This window comes from Crocodylus porosus, unplaced genomic scaffold, assembly GCF_001723895.1.
Source record: "Crocodylus porosus isolate Cpor-Errol unplaced genomic scaffold, CroPor_comp1, whole genome shotgun sequence".
Lineage (NCBI taxonomy): Eukaryota > Metazoa > Chordata > Crocodylia > Crocodylidae > Crocodylus > Crocodylus porosus.
In genome coordinates, this window is record NW_017728911.1 from 39,708,954 (window position 1) to 39,733,175 (window position 24,222).

General features: G+C 44.1%; 1 protein-coding gene across 5 annotated transcripts in view; it reads left to right on the plus strand.

Moving 5' to 3' along the window:
- The window catches only part of GLCE (glucuronic acid epimerase), a 68,599-nt gene that overhangs the window by 15,297 nt on the left and 29,080 nt on the right, over positions 1-24,222 (plus strand). Inside the window, exon 1 of one of the 5 annotated variants that reach the window (XM_019533888.1) lies at positions 14,011-14,245. The exons of 3 other annotated variants lie outside the window; for them this stretch is intronic. The gene's annotated coding sequence lies outside the window, so the exon portion shown is untranslated. Of the gene's footprint in view, positions 1-14,010; positions 14,246-21,207; positions 21,277-24,222 lie in introns of those variants that run through there. One more of the 5 variants, XM_019533886.1, reaches the window with a different exon arrangement.

Consider the following 24,222-nt stretch of genomic DNA (forward strand, 5'->3'; position numbering starts at 1 on the left):
CCTGACTTGTTTTGGCCTCATGCTAATAGAAGAATGCTTGGGGAACGGTGACCTGCTTGTCCACCGTTTTGAGGAAGGTTGGCTGACTTAGGAATGGAGTTCCACCTTGGACTGGGGCAGGAAGGGGTTTAAAGAACTCGTTGGGAATGAAAGACCATCCCAGCATGCAAGAAACATTTGCTTTAGTCTTCTAGTACAAGCATCTAGTTGTGTGTGCATGTACGTGCACACCTTCAGGAGGTGATTTGAATTGGCCCCTAAATCCTGGTCGTTATTCCAGAATGGGATGAGTTTTTACCCTATCCAGAGCAGGTGGGAAAGACAGCTGCCCTCAAGGTGCTATCTGCTCTCCAGGACCCGGTAGGATTTGCCATCTCTTATCACATGAACAGTGACGAAACAATGGCCATGCTGCTTCCTTGGGAAGTTTAATCCTGCTTTGTGGTAGCCCCACACAGCATCCTGGGCCAATTCAGCAAAGCATATTAACAGAGACTAACAGTCTGCCTGGGAGCATGTACTTTTCTTTTCCCGGTGGTGACAGTAACACAGAGACATTTTGGTTAAGACTTTCAACAGCAGCTAGCGGTTACTTGTGTCCTCACTTGAAACCTCCCAGAGGCCTAGCTTTTCCTGTGGTTATCAGCACTGCTGTGAAAGAAGAAAAATCGTTCAATAAAATTGTATTTGAATTTAAATTGTTAGCTATCAGTAACAGTAAACGGAATGGTCATTAAAGTAAAATAGAATATAAAAAATGCCTAAAGTTCAGCCCCTTTATACTTGTGTTTGGGTCTTTCCATTGACCAAGGAAGTAGAGGCCGGAGTAATCTTCCTTCCGTTTTTGTCTCTAAGGCTAGGGACATGAGTTACACAAACAGGTTTAAGTGATCAGAAACTGGTTTAAACCTGTAAAAGAACATAAGTTCAGTGTACATAAATTGGTTTCAAAATGGCTGAAATTGGTTTAAGATAAACCTGGTTGAATGCAATATTGGACTTAAATGATTTGGGTCAAACCAGTTTATGCATTTGTCCCAGACCTCTTCCTAGTTCAAGTTAAACTAGAGTCCTCCACCATCTCAGCATGCTTTGCAGCCCTGGGCAGGGCACCACCCCTCTGCTCTCTAGCCCAGGCAGGATTGGGGACATGGCCAGATGTGTTGTGGCATGGCTCAGTTAAGGCAAAGTGGGCAGGGAGGGGGTTAATTCTTCCCTCCTTTCCCCCTTCCCCCCCCCAAATGCAGCCAGCAGTGATGGAGGGAGGGGCTGAGTGGAACCAGCCGGAGCTGTAGGGCCAGGGCCATCCCCAGCAGCTGTGGCTCAGTAACAGCCTCTGCCTGTGCCCAGCCTGGGCTGGGCTGGGCCGGGCTGCGCAGCACTGCACAGAGCCCTCTTCCCCACCCCATGGCGGAGGGCGAGAGGAAGGAGGAGCGGGAAGAGCCCTTATCTGGAGCTGGGCAATGGAGCTGTGCACCCATATTGCTCCCAGCTGTCGGGGACCTGCTGTGGCAGGCAGGGCTCTTCCTCTTCTCCTTGTCCCCTCTTCCCCCATCTTCTGAACTTTTGCAGGCCAGGGTTGGGGTTTAAAGCCCTCTTCAGTCTTATTCAGCCCTGGCCATGCCCTCTCCCTGCCCCCCTGCAGCCCAGCTTCCCTGTGGAAGGGAAGGGAGGGCTTCTTCAGCACCCTGGGGCTTCTGGCCTGAGCCACTGCAGGCATGTGCCTGCATTTCTGGAATGAAAAGTGGATGTCTGTCCACTTGCAAGTTGGTTCAATCTCTGCAGGTTAGGCTAACCTGCAAAGAGTGAATCAATTCAGGCTTGGACTTTTTGAATATCTGTCCTTAGTACATATGTGCACATTTCTACTACAGCAAATGGCTGATACTGCAGGTGGTCCGCACAAGAACTGGTATAGGCAGCCGCATCTTCTCTAGATGGAGTGTATAACTGAATGCCTGAAAACTTGAAAATCTTCCTCGCAATGTCAGTGGCAATTGCTAAAAAGATTTTCCTTGGCACTGTTATTTCTGGAGGTAGATGTTCCTGGTATACTACGTTCCAACAGCCGGCCTGTTCTACCGAAGACACAGAGAGAAACTCATGTTTTTTTCAAATATCTTTTATTTTTGAGTCTTAATTAAACTCATACCTATGACTGTGGGCATACTACATGCTAAATAAAGTGTTGTAAAGTTTTTGGATAATGCTTTTAAACTGTTTTGCCAATAAACTATTTTATAGGAGATCAATAGGTTCCATTTGTAGAGTGATTTAACACAGTCTTTATCTTAATAGCTCTTTTGCCTCTCGTAATGTTATATGGTCAAGATTAATGACTAGGTATAGTATTGTTGTCAGTTTCAACACATTTTTCTTGATATATTTTCATTAGATTAATGATCTTATTGTAGGATGGATGTAAATTTGCCTATAGAATAATCATTATGTATTTGTATTCAGTGTCATTATGATCTTCTTGAAGCTTGGAAATCAATATATATTGACATGGATATACCTAGCACTTCCAGAGGAATCTGCGTTCAAGTGAATAGAATTCTGTTTTATGAAATTAAACGTTAGAAAGTAACAAAACTCAGGCTTTTAGGTCAATGGAGTGAGTGAGACCTTTCTAAAGCAGAAAGCATCTCCCCTTCCTCTCTAATATATATGCTTAAATGTGAATTTACCTGCAGAGACTTTTAGTGTATTCCTCATGATCTGCAGCTCTCATGTTGCCCGTGAGCTCCTTGGGTATTTCAAGCTAAGCAGAGTTAAAAGGTTTTAAAAAATGTTCATTTAACCCAGAACTTCTGCAGTTTTTTTTGCCAATAACATCTATATTTATTGTTGCACAGGCTCAACCTGTTTTGTTTGGGGGCTCAGGTGAGGCATTTTTTACCACCATAAAAAGGAACGCTTCTGCAAAGAGCTGCTGACCAGGGGAGGGAAAAACAAAGTTTCTCTAAACCAGTGGTTCTCACCCTTTTTCCTATTGGGCCCCATTTGTAAAGATGTCTGTCCCAACCCACATCCCTACGGGTTCTGCCAGTGCCTTGCCCCCAGTCGCCTGCCTCCCTGGGCCATGCTAGTGTCCCTCACTCCCGACCCGCAGCCCCCTGCCCCGCCCAGCCCTGCCAGAGGGGCCCCGGATGCGCCCGTCCTGCTCCGCCTGCCGCGCCACTCCAGGCAGCCTCGTTGTGGCACTTCCTGCCTGCCAAGCAGCGACTTCTGGTCGCTCCACCCCTGCAAGCATGGGCACCGGCTGTGATGCCCCCAGCCCAGCCCTGCACCTCCCCTCGGCCCCCTCCCCCTGCTCGAAGGGGCAGGTGCCTTCCCACCACCCCTCTGCCCTGCTGCAGCTTGCGACCCTTGGAAATGTTTTTGTGACCCACGGGTTGAGAAATGCTGCTCTAAACAGCTCTGAGGACCCTATCTCATTCTCTAAATAGAGGGCGACTACCTGTGTTGCGTTTACCAGATCCGAAAGCCATCAAATCTGTTACTGCACTGCGCTCAGCTGGCGGGCCCCTGGGTTTAGAGCTTAGGAGTGGAAGGGACCTCTGGGATTGATCAAGGTCAGTCTCGTATTACATGCAGCCACGCCACCAAAATCTGCTCATAAACTTGTTAAGCTTCATCTTAAATCTGTTTGGGTGGTTTGCTTCCAGGACAGCTGTTGAAAGGTTTTTCCAGCCTGAACTTATTCCTGGACAGTTGTGCCATGTGCTTTTCTGCCAGCTGTGCCCTTTACCTTAAATCACACTTCTTGCTCCCTTGTGTTTGCCCCAAGGTATTTAGAGCGTAGCTGTATCTCAGCCTTCATTTTGCTAGACTCAGCAAGCCTGCCTCTTCTAGTCTTGTCATGTTAAGAGACTCTCCATTTTCTTTTGCATCTTCACAGCTAGGGACCTATTTAATTTGAGGTTTCGCGGAAACTGCGAAATCTGGAATTGTCTGCAAAATTTGCAAAATCAACAACAACAAAAAACTGAACAATAAAACACTGGCTCCCTAGTGGGAGCCAGCAATCCTTGCTGCTGGGGGAGAAGAAGGTGCCGGTCAGTGGGGTAGCAGACAACACAACAGCTGCCCCCTCGTCCATCCTCCCCCCGGGACCTCTCTGCCAACCAGTGCCGAAGGGCAGAGCCATCGTGAAATCAGCTCTGCGTGCCATGAGCAGGCCATGAAAAACCCTTTTATCTCACTGATCTAGGCAGTTCCCTACTTACAGCCCTTTTCTGTTTCTCATCCTATCTGAATCCATCTTTGTTTAACAAGTGGAGCAAAACTGTGCCCAGTGTTCCCGTTAGAGCCTCACGAGTGCTTTGTATGTTAAAGAAGTGTCTTGCCTGATGCATCCTAGGGTGGCTTTGTAGACCAATTGGATTTGTAGACAAATTGGAGAGGCTCCAGTGGAGGCCAGCGCAAATGGTTTAGGGGCTGGGGGGCAGGACTTGTGAGGAGAGGCTGAGGGAAATGGGTTGATTTGAGTCTGCAGAAGAGAAGACCGAGGGGGGTTGAATAGCAGCCTTCACCTCCCTGCAGGGGGGCTGCGAAGAGGATGGAGCTGGGCTGGTCTCAGTGGGGGCAGATGACAGGACAAGGAGCAATGGGCTCAGGCTGCAGCAAGGGAAGTTGAGGTGGGATATTAGAAAAAGCTCTCTCATGAGAAGGGTAGTACAGCACCGGAACAGGTTACCCAGAGGGGTGGTGAAGTCTCCACCCTTGGAGACGTTTTTATAGGGCTGTGCAAAGCTTCGGGTGCTGATTCGATCCAGAGGAGATTCTCGTGCCAAGAGCATAAATGAGAATATTTTTAAAAGATTGGATCTGAGGCTGATTCTTGAGGCATTGCCTCCCTCCTGTCTGAGTCCTGTTCCAGCATTGTCTGCCTCTTGGTGAGTCAGTCCCTTGGGATTTCTGCAAAAACTTCTCTTCTCCATTTTAGCTTTTTCCAGACTGCTAGATGTACCTTCTGTGGGGTGGCTAGAATGGCTTTTTTTAGTATAGGGTATTGAATTTCGGAAGTTATTGTACTTCTGATATACTCTTATCTCGAGGGTTCAGATTATAAAGTCAGAGTTGAGATTTTGTTCCTTGATGCTGAAATTTGAATTTCCTGTCTTTGACCTTAGCTACAAGCTATTAATAAAGCTGCTGGCAAATAAATAGGAATATTTTGTTAACTTTTCTTGGCAACGTATTTTTCCTGGAGATGAATAATTTTAAAAAGGCATCACTTAACTTATGTATGCAATAGTGAACAATGGCTGGAGTGTCATGTGTGTGTTCAGGGTGCATAAAATATCTGTGGAGGGTAGGGAATGAATACAGGTTTGCAAGCGTATGATATCTGCAATTCCAGCAGATCTTTAATGTTTTTCAATTTTTTTTTTAAATGAGTAAATGCAAATGGATGCATTGACAGATTTATCTTTACCTTGGTGGAGTCTAATTTAAGAGCGTTGGAAACTTTATGATGAATATATTTAGCTGAAGTAGTTTATTTGGGGAAAATGCTTCTGTTGTGGCAAATATTCTTCCTTGGAGGAAAAGCAGTAATAACTGTATTTAAAGGAATGCCGAAGAATGGAATATTTTAATGTTCTGCAACATACCTCCCGAAGGATCGCGGATTTCTCTTGCTAGTCTAGACATCCTGCAATTTTTTGAATGTTCTGGGTTATAAGCGACAGCAGTCGGTATTGACAGTGCAGTGATGTCAGCGAACAAATTCTTATTAAAACGATACCCGCAGACATAAACAATAAGAATTCTGTTGCCAGGTTAAAGCTGGGTTTGCTTTTAATTAATCCTGAAATCTACACAATTACTGCAAAAGCAGATCTTTATCCTAATGTAAAATCAATAAAAATAATGCAATTTGTATCTATTAAAGTGCTTTAGGAATAGTTAATGCCAAATGTGCTCTTTCTTGATGCCATAGCAACAGGTTTCCTAATAAATTCAAATCAAAGCACTTAAAACTAAAAAATAATAAATTTTGATTTAGTTTCTCTCCGGAGACGATCGATAACATGATTCTTCTTAGGATGCAAATTGTGTAATAGAGAATAGTAATGATACAGCTGTAAATACATTCAGTCTTCCCCCTCCCCCCCTTTTTTAAATTCTAAATTCAGTTTTTATTATCAGACCAGTTTGGTTAGTCATCTTCAGTAATGATGTCCCTTTAACTAGGTAAAGTGGGGTGGGTGTCATAGCAGAAAATATGGTAGGGTGCAGAGAATATCCTGAATTTGGGTTGCATATTGTAATAATATCTTCAGGCCACGGAAGTTTTACCAAAAGATGGGTGGGCAGCCTCCAGCACAGGTGCTAGAAGTAGCAGGCAGCAGACTGGGAAGGGGACAGGCAGTACAAATAGGGCAGGGAGCAGAAAGCAAAGCTGGAAATTGGTTAGCGAAATATGGAGGGAAAAGAGCAGCAGATCAGATGGGGCACAGGGCTGGGAGCAGCAAGCAGAGCAGAAGATCCGGCACAGGAAAGGGATTGGAGTGGCACTTGGGAAGGGTGCAGGGCTGTTTTGTGGTGCACCTGCCGAAAAGGTTGGCCCGTGTTTCCGTAAGAGTCCTCTTTTTTTGGAAGAAATGACTAACCAGTCGACTGCAAATCAGCTTTATTATTTGGAAAAGATTGAGTTCACGCACGTAGCATCAAATGTGCTAAATTTCCCGCTTAAACATTGTGACAGTTAGCATGCGCATATAGGTGTGATCCACAGTCTTTATTTAGTCTTGCGTTTTCAGCAGCTATGGAAGCTTCCTGTTTCTCCAGCAAAGAGGAAACTTTTTTGCACCTGTAGTTCAGGAGACGTTTTAACGGAAAGCAATTTTCTTATCATGGTTGGATGTTAAGTTTTAAAACAATGTTTTACATTTGCACCTCCCTAAAGCAAGGCTTGGCAGCCTTGTAGCAACGGGAAGCTGAAGTAATCCGGCTTAGTCTGAAGGCAGCTCCTGCCGTCAGGATAAAATGGCTTGTTGGACTCAATTTTTCCCACGGGCCATGGGTTGCTGGCCCCTGGCCTCAAGCTAACTTTATCTGTGACTCACTAAAGTTAACTTACTTTGTAAAAGCAGAAGGGAACAAAACAGTATTCCTCACAATTTTGACAGCGTAATAAGGAGAACATCAGCATTTCCTGAAAGGATCGAGGGTGTCACTTGCTTTGGAGCCATTTGTCAAAACTGAGACCAGAAAGAGGATACCTGTTTGCACTCTTACTGGGAAACCCCTTGCGCCACAAAAACAAGGCACCTTCTGTATGCAGGTACCTGGAGGGTCATAAAGCTGTGATGGGAAAACACATTTTTGGGGAAGACCTAATATAAGACTGGGACAAAGTATTAATGGATTCAAGCTGTCAGCATATTGCAGTCTCTTGGTGATGGGTGAATACGTGCTCTCCTAAATATGTAATATCTTTAGTGCCAATAGACCCTAAAACAGTGGTGATTTTTTTTTTCCCCCACCAGGGTCCTGCAGCGTCCTGAGTCACCTTGAGATCCTTTTAGGGGTGCCATGGCATGCCATGCAATGTTAGCACTGCAAAAACAGCTGTCAAGATGATCTCAAATAGGAATTCATAGTGTTGAAAGTATTCTGGCCTGTTGTGGGCATTTTGAGTTCTTTGCAACCGAAGAATTGCTCTCTTAGCTTTCCTGTAGTCCAAAAGTGAGTGGAAACTAAGCTGGCATTTTCCAAGGGGCGTCTTTAGTCTCTTGAAGGGGGGTGCCACGCGTCTAAAATGTTTGAGAACCGCTGCTTTAAACGAATGACTTCCCTAATTGCTGAATGCGTGATCAGAGAACGTTCTTGTATCCCTTGGTGACCTCAGCTCTGTTCTGCAGTCCTGGACCGACAGTCTTTCACCTGCTTAGGAGGGTACCACGAGAGACCCAATCATTGGTTTTCTTTTTTTTCTAGTTTTCCATTTTTTTCTGGTTTTCTGTTCTTTAGTCCCTCCTCTCAAGGAATGCTGCATACTATAAGCCGTGGAAGTATTCATAGCAAAGTGGAGATGAATTGTCTGAGCACCAGGTGTTAAGTACTGTAGGAGTGAGGATTTTGATGAACCCAAACATGAAGGGGCTTTTGGTGCTAGCGTCTGACAAACGGATCTGTGAGTTCAGCTAATCTCGTCTCTTGGAAGCGCCCGGGGAGAGGAGAAAGTCAAGAGACTTTGACAGCAGCTGCTGTGCACCAAAATAGTATAGCGATGACTTGGTTGATGTACTCGTACCACCGCAATTTAGGAGTGGTGCGCGCCGTGCCGTGCCTGGGGTGTGTGTATCTAGTCTGTTCATAGGGAGACTGAAGGAAGCTAGTAAAGCAAATGCCGCCAGAATGCAATCTCAACATCCAGTCCTGTAGTTCCCTTGGCAAGAATATTGCTGGCTGTCTCTGGGGAGCTCTGCCTGAGGGACTAGAGGATTGGGGCCAAAGTTTAATCCAATCAAGCAAAAAGCCCATGGAAGAAATGGAAAACAGCTTTGCAAACCTGGACAAAAGTCAGGCAGCACAGGGAGAGTTCCCCTGCCAGTTCTTTGTGTTGCCACTGTGCAAGACGTGGTGGCTGCTGCCGTTCCTTTCTTCTTGTTTGTTCAGTGATAACATTAACCAGATCTCTAGCTGGCCTTTTTTTTTTTTTTTTACAAGATCGATGCTATACAGAAAAGCAGGCTATTTATTCCCTGAAGGGCAGCAAAAGAGTTGGATCAGAGCTTGCTTCCCTGTGGGATATAGAGCACTTGAGGGTTGAAGAAACTCTATCGCAAGGGTCCTCTTAGAGCACCGTATATTTCTTTACACTAAATTCCAAAATGTTTTGCGTTGTAATGTAAAAATGTTATCTACTTTGGGAAGCTGAGCCATAGGTCTTAGAGGGGGCTTCTGGATATTGCAAACCTTCCACCTGGGTAAAATATTGAGTGTAAACCCTTGTGCTCCTCTTAAATGCAAGAGATCCAGATCGGCCAGATTTCCCTAATTATTTGATGCCTTTAGTCATACAAACTATTGAATAGGAAGAAAATTAGGAGCTTCAGAAGGAGGGACTGTTTTATGTTGGGTAACAACTGTCCTTGTAGCAGCCTGTTTTCTTTTTTGGGTTTAAAAAAATATTTCTGATTACTAAGCACTGGCTTAAGTACTGGCTTAGGTAAGTAAAGTCTTTTTATGATGGAATCATGTTTTACCTTCATGCTTTGCTCCTTTTTTGTTAATAACTTCAACTCATTCTTTTATGTGGGAATAACTATGCAATGTGCCTAATTGGGTGCCTACTTTGCCCCCTCTCTCTCTGAAAACGACTCGATTGAAATTATTGACTTCTCCTTCCTACTGCTGCCTATTCATCCTTCGTCTCGGTTGATACGTGCAGTGGAGCCCAGATGGTTTGCAACCCACGCTCACTTTGCAGTATATGAGAATGAGTACCTTTACCTTTCGGTGTATGCAAACCTATTTTATTCTTGCTTCCAGCAAGTGGGTGTGAATGCCCAGAGCCAGTGGGCTGCACAGGCTGTGTAACGGTATCTTGTGGTTTTGCTTCCACTTAGTATTTGTTTAATACGGCTTCTGTTTCTGGCCGTGCTGCTGCTCCAGCCGGCTCGAGTACTGTGGCGGCCATCATGCCAACTGGGTACACTTGAGAAACGGGACCCTGCAACCCCTATTAATGGGTTTTTGAAGCCAAGGTGGGGGATACAAACTGATGGGAAGAAGCTGGGGCAGATGCCACCAGAAAAAGAAGACGGCAGGAGACATGAGATGCTAAAAACCTAGTGGGGTCTGGTCTTGTATACGGGGCCTGCTTCTGCAGGAGAGACTCCGTTTTTGCCCTGGTATATTCAGACGAAAGCTCTTTGTGCAGTGATCTTGTATATTGAAGATCAGGGTGCAGTACCCTTTTGGGGACAGAGTGACCCTGTCAGCCCAGCACGGGGAGATTTGCGTTTTCTTGGGAAGCGACTCCTTTGCAGTTGCACTTGATTTAATACGGTCTCTGCGTGGCACCAACATTTATGAGATAGTGGAGTCATTAACATTTGCCCCTGTAAAGTTTCACAATCTGGAGCCGGCTGCGATATGATAAGGTCTTTGTAAGTTGGAGAGAAACAGTTGCATTAAGGATTTAATGGCACTTAATTGCTTTAGAAATTAACTTTCCGATCTGCCCTTCTACCTTTCTGGTAACGGTCTGTGCAGTGTTTACACTTTGAACTGGGCCACTCGTGGATGGGAATATCCCAGGTCCCGTTCGCTGGATGGGATTTAACGGAGGGTAAACGCAGCCTAGAGGACGGCATTTTCCTGCACTGCCGGTCCTAAATAACCAGCGATGGTAGCGAGACTTTTTCATCAGACATTACAGCTGTGTCAGATCCCTCTAGGGCACTTACCCTCTATAAAGGATGCAAATAATTCAGCTGTGAAGCACTGCCGGCTGCTAAAATCTCCAGCTCTCTGGTAGACTCCTACCTCGGATCATTTCAGCTACTGACGGGCCGTAGAGCTCCAGATTGGACCCCACCTAGAAATGGTCTTTTAACGAGGCTTAGCCAGGTCTTTCTCATTGCAGGCACTCCTGGTAATCGTTTCGAGTCTCAGGCAGGCCTTTCCAGCTGCTTCTGTTGAGCAGCTTGCTTTTTAGTCCTTGCTTTCTTCAGATTCTTGATGGCGATGAAGCACATCAGTTTAACCTATTGCTTGCGCTTTGTTGCCATGTTGAGAGAGATTATCTTACTTACTAAATGGTGCGAGATGAGAAAAAGACGTGGATACAAGGATGTGAGTACTGAGAGCAACTTTCTAAACATTCCTGTAGGGATGGGAAGCCTCCCTCCTTCCCTCTCTTTCCCCTTTTTTTCTTTCTTTTTTTCCTCCCTTTTTTTCTTTTTTCCCCTCTTTCTTTCTTTTTTCTTTCCCCTGATTGTCTTTCTCTTTTTCTGTCTCCCTTCCTTGTGACAAAGTACAGTTTTAGACCTGCCATAGGGCGTGCTTGAATGTCTAGCCTCTCCTGCCACTCGTTTAAGCTTCTGGCAGACAGACCACTTAATGAACCAGTCTCCAAACAGTTGACCAAGCAGAAAAACTAGACAGTAAAACTCAAAGGATGTAAGATAAATAACATTTTGTCTGAGGGAGTATTTGGTAACATCTGTCCTTGGTTATTAAGCCCTTCAAGGCGGCAACTGTGTTCTGTACAGACCCCGGCTAGGAGGGGCCATGTTAATAATTAGCCTCTGAAAGACGAAACATTAGCCGGCAACTCCCTTCCGAATGGTGTGCGTGCATGGGACCTGCGGCGTCTCCGTGAATGTCAGTGACGTGGTGTCCGTGTCGGGTGGGCAGGACTGGATACCCATGAGATTGTACATGTTTTCTAGTGCTGTCATATTATGGATCCTTCAGCATAGCATTAAGCAACAACCGGGATGCTGTTTTGACTGCGTCGTTGCCCCATATCGCTTTTTACACCGTGCCAAAATGTCTTTCCTGAAACCAGCAGACAAGGGTCTTAGGGTAAATCGGATAGCTTTCATTAGACCTACTCAGATAGTTGGAAAAATTCCTCTTTGCGAGCTTTCGGGTACAAGCACCCTTCGTCAGGTTGAGGAAGCATCTGCAGTTGGTCTGATTTTTCCTGGAATCGAGAGTTCAAAGCAAGACTCCTAAGACTTGGCACAGTGAGTTGAAAGCACACGCATCAAGAGTCGTTGCGTCGATGCTACGCCTCTTCTCGTAAAATAGAGGGTGAAGCCCTGCTGACCTTTCTTTAAACCTTGCTGAAAAGTCCTGGTTCTGTTTTTTATCCACTGGGCATTGAGTAACGTGCCGCCTCCTGCGTAACCGATTCGTTGAAGAGAAGCCATCCAAAGTGTGTCCAAAACACTGCTATCACCCAGCTTGCAGCCTATCATTTTCTCCTGCCTCCTGGCTTTTCACCAACTTTCCTGAAGAGCTGAAGTAGTGACCTTAAGAGGATACAAGTCCTTTAGGCCTTACTCTACGTGTGCACTCGTGGGGGAGGCAGGGGGTGGCTGTGCTCTAAGACCTGATTTATAAAGACTTTCTGTTGTGTTTAATTGAGGGATAAAGCTGCCCTTGTGGTGCAATTGCGATAAAAAGAGGATTTGTGCGTTACCTTTGTCTGTCTCTTACCCAGTGCTCAGTACATCCCAGTAATCTGTGGCTTGCCGGCTATTTAAAAAAAAAATGTGAAGAAACAGTATGTTTTTCAAACACGTTTGCCAAGGCCCTTAATGTCAGAGTCTAAACATGTACCCTGCTGGGACAGCTCGTTATTTAGAGTACCGGGTGCCAGACAGAGTTTGATTGGAAGGATTAGGAGAAGGAAATGCGGCATGTCTTTCCCAAAATAGATGGATCGAGGCAGGAGATCCCTTTGTTAAATGCCTGTTATTCTAGTTCTTACTCTTGGTATCTATTTATCTGGCCCATGAACACTAGCCCCTGGCATGCGCACTTGCGTGTGCCAGTGTAGGCATTAGAAAACAAGGTTTTTTGTAAAGGCACTACCTTGACCGACATGCACATGCTTTTCAGCTTGAACTGCCTGTTCAGTAAAATATATGTTGGTATGTGCTGGTGGTGCAGCTGCATGTGGTTTTTTGTTTGTTTTTTTTAAAGTATTATTATTATTTTTAGTTTAAATTTTTTTAAAATGACCAAAATGACACTTGCTCAGCCCACCGTGGAGTTGGAGGTGCAGGGAGGGACGGCAGTAAATGACAGGTCCTGCTGCGTTCCAGTTAATTTGATTTTTGTAACCTTACTGTTTGCATTGGAAATTGTACATCGGGGAAATCACAAGTTCATGCTTCATTCACATTCACCAATGATAAGGTTCAGTCGTTGCCAGTATTTTTACATTATGTACTCTGAGAGGAGAGGGAATAGTCTCAGTTGTTTATCTCATAATTATGAAAACGCTATGGAAAAAATGCATCCCAGTGCATGTGGCAGAGGTGTAAAATTCTCCGTGGAAATTATGGTTGGGATTTTTTTTTATTAACTTATTTTAACTTCCCTTTTCTCTCTGCTCTGCAGTCCATTCTCTTTTGAAGAGGCTTAATTGGAGAAGCAGCAAAATTTTACTGAAACATGTAATAATTCTGTTGTTGAATAACTGCCAGCAGTAGCTTTTTCATGCAGTACCATCTGTACAGAACTCCCGAATTTGCTAACCATTAAAAATAAGGCCTAGTCAGCCAGTTATTTTAGGTATTTTAAATTGACTTAAGGAAAAAAAAATTCAATAGGCAGGTTCATTTCTTTAACCTTTGCTTTTTTGCAGTGTCAAAATATGGGAAGGAAACTTTTTATTTCTTTTCTTTTCTTTTTTCACATTATATGGGATCTGGATGTAAGTAATTGGAGACCCCAAAAGACAGATTTCAATGGAAATTTTACAAAGGCATGTACAAGTGGGAATGCAGCATTGTACATCATATACTCTGTACCCATCCACAGGTCTCTTGGCATTCAGGTGGATATGTGCTTGAGCATCTTTCTGGGAAAATGAGAAGCCTGAGGCCATGAATAAAGAACACGGAGATTCCCTTTCCACCACAAATATCGGTTTATTATCCTGAAACCAAATTTGTAACACTGCTTTTGTGGCATCAGTATAGCCAGGGTTTACAACTCAAAAAAGCAAGGTAAATTAAAAATCCAGAAAGAGAGAAGCTAAAATTGAGGGGAATTGCCCTCAAAAGATGAAGAGGGGCAGCACTGAGATGTCGGTGCACGTTCATGAAGTCACGTCTGCTTCACAGGAATGCTCGCGTTTCGTTTTTATACTGTAATCCAGTCTCACGCCCACTCCTTTTTTTAAAATGATGACACTACTTAAATTACAAGCATACTTCCTATTTTTATTTGAAGTCTGCATACAAGTACGCAGTTGCCAAATACTTACCAGATGTCCTGAAGCTCTTGCTTGGATGTGCTACATATTGAACTCCTCCAGGCATTAAAGATGCCTGTTTCTTGTCTACACTGCAACTCCATTCTGCCCCGAGAGAGAGTTGCAGATCTGCTTTCTCAGTATACGTGCAACTTGAATATATCAGCTGCGCTTGGGGGAAGGAGAGATCTTTTTAGTATCAGGATTGAGTGAAAACTCTTCAAAGTACCGTGATAGGCTACAAAAGCAGGCTCTCTGAGGACCACAGGCTCCTTTTATACCAAGGTGAGTCTGGCTATAGTGCAGTTCAGGGGGGTGGAAAATAAGTACAGAAGTAAAAGCTTTCCCTGGCTGTCCAAGCAAAGGTTTCAAAGCACATGCTGTGAGTGAAATATAAATTCTTCTGTTCAGGAAGAAGGGATCTTGCATGTCTTGGTTGCTTTGAACTTACAACTGTAATTTCCCAACTCATTAGGAAAGCAAAAAAGGAGAGAGAAAGCTTAATGAAGTGTTGCCGCTCTGGGATTCATGTGAAGGGGAGGGGGAACTTTGCCCTCGGTTTTGATGGCAAAACTAGGTAACGCTGGCGTTGAGCTGCCGATGGGCTGTGCTGAAGTAATATTCAAGGAGGGTACCAAGTGACGGGAAGAGAATATGAATTTTCAGCAAATTGAATATTTGCCATCCTACAAAGTGGTGGCGGTCTGGCAGCTGGAAGACATCATAGAAGGATATAAGTGAAGACTTGGATGTTGTTGAAGGTATGAGGCTGCTCTTCACCGCTGCCAAGAAGCTGGCTTTACCCAGCCATTCTTGCTCTGTACAGACCAGACCCAAAACCCAGGCGGTGAAGCACCTCTGGATCATGATCTTCATAGCTGTCAGGCTTTCATAGTTCTGGCTGTGGGATCCCAGTGTTCAAGCATCTCTGGTGCTACTGGTGCTGGTAAGGGATCAAGAGCATCCGGGGTTTTCCGGCCCCCTTACCAAATCTGCAGCAGAAGCCAGCTGTAATTTTAACTGACGTGGTTGATGACCTAGGGCAGTGATTCTCAACCTCGTTAGGCTCAAGGCACCCCTCGGAAAATGCCAGCTCTTAGCTGTCAGTCATTTTGATTACAGAAAAATAATAGAACAATTCTCCTGTTGCAAAGAACTCGGAAAGCCTGCACCAGGGCAGGATGCTCTTTGTCACTAGGGATTCCTGTTTGAAATCTCTGGGTTTATTTGGTGAATCGTGTTAGGTGTGCAAACAATGCTAGTATTGTGTCGCTCCCTTTAGAAGGATCTTGTAGCACCCTGGTTGAGAATCGCTGACCAAAGGGGAGAGGAACCAAGTTGAAGTGTCCTTTGCAAGTGTAGCATTTGGACCTTTCTGTCTCTCATCAGGTTGAGCTTTTTCATAGTTTATACTAAAATGAATGAGGCTTTCTGGTGTTCTTAAAGCAGCATCGCAGGCTCGATCCCTGTGTCATCCTTGTAATGTAGATGCAATCCTCTGCTTGAATTGCAACAACCTTAACGAGTGAGCCAAGAAATTTTAGCATGCACCAGAAAATGGCTGCAAGTTTTATTTTTTTCTTTTCTGCTTTCTTGCTCATGGGCGAACGCAGCTTTGTGCCTGCCTCTTGATTCAGTATTTTAAAGGAGAACTCGGGCTAAAAATCAGACGGTGCAGGCTTAAACTGCATGGGTGGCACTTTGAAGCAAAGCTGTTGATTTCAAATGATTCAGAGTAGGTTTCAGGGCTTCCCCTATGTTACCATCCTGACTTGCCGTAAGCCACTTAACACCAAAAAAACTAACCCCTCCTTTCCCCCATCATCCAAAAAAGTCTTGGGCACAGTTAGAGTCTTCAACTTTTGGATGATCTGTCTGTCGATCAACATTAGACCTGTGGCTTTAGTAGTCTTAGTTCTGCTGATACGGTGACTCCTCCTTTTCTCTAGACTTTGTGTGGAGAGGTCGGGGAGTAGATGTCCTCCTTCAGGCCAGACTTTTGATGCTTCAGAAACACTGGTGTAGCTTTACCCCGCAGAGCAGGTCAAGTCTGCAGCATCAGGAATATTAAAAAAATAGGTTTACAAGCTACATGTGCTTTGTCCTTTATGGTTAATAAATCAGCCATAGTAATTATTCATTTTTTCTCCCTTCTCCAGCTGTGTGATCAAAAATTAAATTACCCCCCATACATTTTAAACAAAGTTCTTGCATCGGATGGATCTGACGCTTGTTGCTTATGAGCTGGTTGCAGGACTTGATTTGGGGAAGCCACATTATGTGATATTTTTGGCTCCTAGCAGAGTGTAGCTGAGTATAGAGTTTCCATTCCAACAAATAGATTGCAGAGATGAACTTGAATGCACTGGTCTAGACTGCCTCTTTTACATACGCATTGTTATACCAGTGCCCAGACTACACGACTCCATTGTACTCCAGTGTAATAGCGAACCGTTGTAGCTATTGCACAGCCACAAGAACACATGTATGGTCTTGTGTGAAATTTATAATGATGGAATAATTGTCAGTTAGGGCTTTTATAACACAACATTTTAAATTGTCTTTGGGCAGATACTGCTTTTGGGAACTGAAAATAGGGTTAGAATGGGCTCTCTACTGAAGTTCTTGACCCCAGCAGCTGCTCGTACTTGTGTCCTAATAATGCATAACAGAATCGGTGGAAGAGCAGGGTGGGAGATGGGGATTTGTGATAATTTACAATGTCTCTGGCCTCCATCTGTGCTATAAAATGTCTCCATTTTAGTAGGACGTTCCCAAATAGGTCCTTGACACAGTAGTACGTAATGGTTGTCAGCTTGCCTGATTAAATGTGAGACCTCTGCAGAAGGTAGAGCAGTGGCACAGTGCTAGAAGCCCGAGACACGGTGAAGACTCAACCTTTGCAAATTCAAAAGGGGACACAGTTCATGGGGCAAGAGCTGCAAACCATTTTTACTCCACTGAAAGTGAGTGAATATATGCAGTCGTTCATGACTGTGATTTTAATGTGTTTCAGATGATTTGCGGTAGGTAATCTGCACCTTGGAATAAAACTTGTTTGCAAGGGCTTGGCTGGGAGGTAGCTAGATAGCTCAAGTGTCTAATGGTTAGTGCAATGTCAAAGCTAATTACTAGGAGACTTCTGAAACTTCAGTGCTCTTGGGTGTTATCCCTTAGTAGTTGGTGACCAACTCAACTACCACCAAGTTGATGTTTCCTCACCTCTGTAACGGGGGTGTAGGTTGTGGCTGTGTTTGGTCTAAGGACAGAGGCAGGTAAGGTTCTTTGGGTAAATCCGATATCTTTTATTAGGCCAACTCAAAGAGTTAGAAAAAATCTTTGCGAGCTTTCGCATACCAGGCTGAGGAAGTGTCTGTAGTTTAAGAAAGCCACTTATGAAGCTAAGTAGTCAACCAGGAAAATGCTGCAAAGAAAGGGTTCCTCCTGGCTTTTACAGGGAGTTTAGAGGGTGAAATAACTTCAGCTCTAAAAATCGAAGACTTACGTTGGATTTGCAAAGCTAGGAGCCAAGCAGCAATGTCAAGAAGGCTTTTGGTTCGTGGTCCATAAGTGCCATGAAGGAAAGAAGCAGGGGGTGAAGACATGGGGGGCGCACCCTCTTGCCACCAAATTAGTGATTTTATTTCTTGACTCAACATGGCACCAAGTGGCATCTTTTGGGAGGGGGGCAGCTGAGATGCATTTAACTCCTTAGGTGAGGGACATCTTTCCCCATAGCTGCCAGGACCCTAGAGCTCCCTCGCTTCACCCTATCCTCCATCCCCTCTCCGGAGCTGGAGTCCTGCAGCTGTCTCAGGACCGGAGGTCCCCTGACCTTCACCCCCTGGGTCCTGGACACCACGCAGAGCCTCAGGCATGCCTCTGGGCATCCCCTCCTTCCTCCTTGCTTTGCCCAGGGTGGCACAGGAGCTCTCTACACTGCTGAGATTTGCTACCTGAAACTCAGGTGTGCTTCAGCATACCCTGGATATGCCCTAGATCATCCAGGTGGTGTGTGGAGAAGCTTTTGCATTTAGGCCTTGCACAGATCCCCAGGCTGCTCCTGTTTACGTGGAGGGAGATGAGAAGTGCTGGATCCCTTGGGCCACCCATTCCCCGCTCCGGGTACGGTCCTACAGGAAGCTTGCGCAGAGCCGCGCTCCATGCTGCGCCCAGATTTTTCCACTCCATTGCACTCTTCCTGCTTACGCTTCACAGTTAAAAAGTATATTAAGAGCAGTGAATTAGAAAAGCTTCTTCCTTCCCTCCCCAAGCCAGTAAAGTAGTTGGTTGCACACAGACCATATGTAAATGCAGCGTATTAAATTTTCCTAATTGACTCTGGGTGGAGGCCGATTCTACCACTGTAAAATCTGCTCCTTCCCAGGCTGCACATGAGTCCAGTCGCTGAGCCTGTTTTGAGTGCTGGCTTCTCTGTGGCCAAGGGGTGACGCTTCCGTGCAAGGCAGGACGTGGTTTCAGAGGAGCAGTGCTTAGAAACCGAGGTTTCTGCTCAAGCTGTTGGAAAAGCTGGGTCTTGGCTTGGAGTCTGCGGGAGCGTCTAACCAGTGGCCCATCGCTGTCGGGGGTAAAGCAGTCGCTCCGTGACATGTTTGCCCACATCAAGACATTTTAAAAGCAGGCACGTGGATCTGTTTGTAGTCGTACCTGTCTAAGAAAGGACTCTGACTCCTGAAATAGTGCCGAGCGTGTTGTGGAAGGTGCTTTCCTGAGAGGCTAGTTACCAAGCTCGCACTGCTGTCTGGAGACAGCCATTTCCAAGCCTAAATATAAGGGAGACTGATGAAACCGTTTAATCTTTTGCTTCATTAATCTGCATAGTAACAATATAATACTTGGTAGCTCAAAAGAAGCATTGTAATGCATTTGTAAGCAGCTGCTAGATTTTGGAGTTATTGTTTGTGCCATTAGCAAGGGTTTTAATAGCCTAATCCATCTGGAGAGCAAGTAGATTTATTAGACTGTACACTAAATGGGGTCATAATTACGGCAGCAATTTCCGCTAACTCTGTTTTTCCCAATATGACACACAATCAGTACAGAATCTGAAGAAAATGAAATGACTTGTAACAAAAAATTATATTAAATTCCAATTTAGAAGAATGACAAAGGCACCTTATATTTGCGCTGTTGGTAACAGAAGGCCTCATTTTTCAAGATAAGTACGTCTTTGCACCCTTAATTTGCAAATCCTGTTAGCACAGCTACATGTACAAGCTCAATTCTGATCGGTTTTTGTGTAGCTCGGGTGAGCATCTGCCTGTCTTTAAAACATACGCTCGTGTTTCTCACCTAAAACATTTCAAGGACAATATTGAACTTTGAAATGTGGATTTTAAAGATGGTGCAAGGTAGAGAACATGGGAGTGTGCAGAGCACGTGAAGACGATGAGAAGCAAGAGAGAGGGATGTTTTGGGACCCGTACTTAAAAATCAGCGTTGTTCTCTCTATTGGCACTTCCTCGCGTAACGAGGATGCACCTTGTCAGGGCCAGGCATGTTTCACGGGACACTTTTTTGATGCACAGAGTTGGTTTCCATTGCAAGAGAGACTCGGGAACATTGTCATTTATCACATGTAATAGAAGAGTTTATTTAGGGAAAAGGTTTGTGCTGGAGCAATGACTTTCAACCTTTTTTCTCTTGCAGACCCCTAAAAAAATTTTGAATGGAAGTGCGGATCCCTTTGAATTGTAATTGTGGGCAGATCCTCAGGGCTTCGCAGACCACAGGTGGAAAACCACTGTGCTAGAGTCTCTAACATGCTGATGGGAGTTTAAGGTATCAAGGTTGTAGCCATATTGGTCTAGAGGAAAAACTTTTCCAAACAGGAGATTTTACCACCTTCAGATCTCCTATGAAATATGAACTTTCATTTCTACCCAGGAGAACTTTTCTCTGATGCCGCCTGATGAAGGGTGTTTGCACCCAAAAGCTTGCAATGAAAGAATTTTTTTTCCCAAAAGCCTAGTTAGCTTAATAAAAGAGATCACCTCTATCATGAGTCCGGGATGGAAGTTGAAGACCTTATGTAGAGTTACTTTGTGGTGCAAGGAATTCAGAATGGTTTTTAGTTGCATTTATGAAGACGTGAAAACTAAGGCGGTTTTTTGTAAGACCTAGAACATCTACTCCATTCTTCCTTAATTATCTGCCTAATAAATTGGTGGAAAAAGGTGGGGGATTGACTCGTTCCCCTGTATCAAGGCAGGATTGATTTCATGATGTATAAAATGGTTCTGATCATCTTGATGGAGACATGTACACATGCTATACATCAATCTTCTTGTTTTCCTAGTGAAATTGTCTGCATATTTCAGAAATGTTGTGGATTGGGAACGTAGTTGGCATGGATTTCCTTAATTGTCTGGATTTATGTTCACAAAGCCATATTTTTCTCTTGAAACCCAAGATAGCTTGCTCTTGAGAGAGAGAGGATCTCTGGGGAATAGAGTGAAGATGCTTTTTTCCCAGGTGGCAAAAAGCTTGGGGTGCATCACCATGTCTGTATGTAGGCAGGAGCAAAACCTATTCGCGAGTGGTACTAACTGTGCCGTGTGGAGGGGACTTAGCAAATCGATGCAGATACTGAGTGGCTGGCATTGAGACTAGATGCAAAATCCACTAGGTTTTAATTAAAGTAATGATTACAAATAAACGGATATAAAATGTATACAGTAGGTTGCTGTACCAGGGTTGTTTTAATGTAATGGTAAATACTTCTGTTCTAAAAATAAGCAGGAGCTAGAATTTGATAACAGAGGAAATTATATTAGGCTCTCATCACATTAGAGAAATGTAAGGTATATTACTGGACACTTTGTCATTTTACTTTACAATCTAGATCTTTCCTTTCAAATGATACACAGATGGAATATTGCTAACAGCCGTAATTAAATAGTAAATCTATCTTAAGGAGTCAGCCAACGTAGAGAGTAGTAATCTAGATTCAATTATGTTAGGACTATTCATTTGTATTTTTACAGTATGGTAATTTCTCAGCACAAAGGAAAACCCAGTTGTACTTTCCAAATGTCTATGCTGGTTGTATTTAGTCGAAATGTATTGAAAATGCTAACAGTGTGTAGATGAGCTATTGTACTCCAGCCAATTTTTGAGATTAACATTCAAATAAATCCCACTTACTACTGTGGCATTTCGGTGCCTCTTCCAATGTGTATAACTGCTGCAAAATGCTCGAGCCCATCTTTTCATGTGTTTTCTAGCCCCGGCGCTTTCAGAGCTGAAGTTCTGGATTGCATCGTTTGCTGTTGTGAGGACAAATGTGCTGCGAGGTAGGATGGAGCAAATGTACCCAAGGAAACGGATCAGGTTTAAAAAAAAAAATCTTTAATTTGCTTTTGAAGGGCTGATTGAATTCATATGACAGTCGCTGAACTTCTGTCAGCAAGATTTAATAAATGCTGAAATTTCTATTTTAAGGCTTATGTGAGTTGCGGGAAGAAAGGTGGCATTTATTAAATCCTTTTCCTAATGAGGAGAGTGATCACAACTGATAGAGAAACTGAACTGTTTAAATACTGAATGCGACTGTCTGGAATATATAATATCTCGCTGTGTGTCATACGTAAAAATGAAAAGGCACTGGAACACATTATTTGCTTTTGAATCTTTTTGTGCATAAATAATTTACCTGTGATTTATTTGTTTTTCTCCATTATTTTGATCAGTAGATATTTAAGTTCTTGTCTGCTACAGCTTTATTTGGCTACCGAATTGTGGTTGAAGTGTGTGTTATCTTTTTTCATCAAATATAACGTATCTCAGACAGGCAGTTGCTATTCAGGTTTTTTCTTTACCAAATAGCTTAACCTGACATTGAAGCTTCAAAGTAAATAGGTAGCTTATCACTATTCAACAGAAATCCCCCATCTTCAGTGAAAATACTTTCTTCCTACATGGCAAACACAGGGCTGTTGCACTAACCTAGTCTGAGATGTTTAAAATCTCTATGGGCATCTATTATTTTTCACTGTTTAAACATTTATTTTTAAACTGTGTCACCAACTGATTTAAGCCTGTTTGAGAGAGGTAGTTTGTGCAAGTTCTCTCTCTCTCTCTTTTTTTTTTTTTAAATAAAGAGAACTTTTTTTTAACTGTTTGAAGAAAGAAACATTTGCTGTATTTGAATATAGTTATACAGTTCTTAGCTGCTTACCCAAGAATTTAGCACGCTGCTAAACAAGGGTATGTGATATTTAAGGTAAAATTGGTGGTAGGGGGCACAGCCTTGGCTATATATACTACAATTACTACCATTGCAGCTGAGGGGTGTTAGAGCCAGTTGTATATTCCCTTAAACCTTATACAAACAGCCTATAAGATCTTTAAGAATTGGCCAGATTACATTCAATTACCTCTAGATCATCCAGCTGGCACTGGAATATCTACAGAAGTAATATGTCCCACATCAGGGAGAAAGTTAATGGTCTATTTGCAAAGCGTCTTGAGAACATCAGGTGACGTGTACCATAGCTGTGCAAAGTATTATTATGGCAGGTGTTTGCCAAGTGCAGTCGCCGGTTTTAATCTCAGAAGAAACGTTTTTATATTTTGGTTGCAAATCTCTTGAGAAACCGGGTGAGCAGTAGGAGTGTGTGCCGCCTGATTTAATCCCTCGAGCTAAAATTTTAATTCCTCGTGCAGCTCTGTGCCATGGGAACAGAGCGCTGTTGTAAGGGCTGGGAGTCCTGGAAGGCATTAGCCTGCGTGGTTGCAGCTTGCTTGTTCGAGGACTTTTTGTACACGTGCAAATGGATTTCGATCCAGCCTTCGCATCACTGATGTCTCCTCTGTTAGAAAGCCAACCTGCACAACACCTGACACCTGCAACCCATTGGTGGGGAACAATATGGGTTTCATTTGTGGGACGCTTGTGTTGGAAGAAAGGGCAGGAATGTTATAATCCTGCTGGTAATGGTAAGAGAAACTTCTGGTTTCTGAAACATGGTGGTGGGTAATAGGGGTTAAATAAGGGGGTTTCTGCAAAGTGGAGGTCCCAGGGGGCTTGATTCAGAGCCGCTTGCACAAACTCTGAACTTTCTGGGGCAAAACTAGGAAAGGCAGTGGTTGAAATCTTAGGGTAGTTTATAGATGGGGTACATCTCACTCTTACCCATGTGCCTGCCCCACCTTCCCAGGGTCAGTGATAACTGTTGTCTCCTAACCAGCTAACAAGACTGCCAACTAACTCCCCCCCCCCCCCCACACACACACATACACACACTTTTATACACCTTCAGCCAACCACTCTGCACTCTAATAATGGGCCAGCAGTATACAATTAAATATCACCTTGGGTAGCACAGGCAATTGATGCATCTCATACCTTCCTTTTGCACGTTAAATTCTGAAGTGTAGAAGCCATCTCAATTGCCAGCAGGGGTCGTGGGAACATGCGTGTGAAGTCTAGGTGTTGAGTTCCCTGCAGATGTTGCGAACGCTGGTGCCAGATGTTAGGACATGCTTGCGATGAGGTAACTTGGAGATGGTGTAGCTATGTTAAGTTGTCAGCTGTGTAAATACCAATGGGTTTCCCACCCTGCAGAGTAACCACAAAAAGACCTGCTACAATAACTCATAAAACCAGCACTTTCAGAGGGCCGCTCATCGAGTATGAGATCTTCACAAGCATCTCCCTAGAACTCGAAAAGGATGTTGGCAAAGTATTAAAGAAAAAAAAAAGTTATGGATCCTTTGATTCATCATCTATTTAATCAAATGGGTTTCTCATGTTATATACCGTCCTGTCCGGACAGCAGGCTGTTCGCTACAGCTGCTGCCTGCGAAGGAGAGCAGCGCCATTGTCATGGTTTCTGCACTTTGAAGTATAACGTAAAAAGGAATACGTGGGATGCTGCAATTGCCCATCTAGTTCAATGTGCTCTTTAATTGTCCAGGCAGCAGCCTGCGAAGGAGAGCAGCGCGAGTCCTAACGCTGTCTCATATCCACCCGTGAAGCCTTTCCCCTCAGGTCTGCATCTCTCCCGAGTCAGAAGTCTTCATGTTCAGTAAAGTAAGAGGTTTATAACTCTGCATCCTTAATGGCAAATGTGTCTGGGAACAGCTTGGGAGGTGAAGCTGGCAGAATCGCATTAGCACTTCAGACTTGTGAATACAGTAGCTTTGGGGTCGGGTGTGGGGGGAGCGATGCTGAAATTGCCCTTCTTAGCATATATCGAGGCGCGCTGAATCTAGGAGATAATAACCAGGTTGTGTAT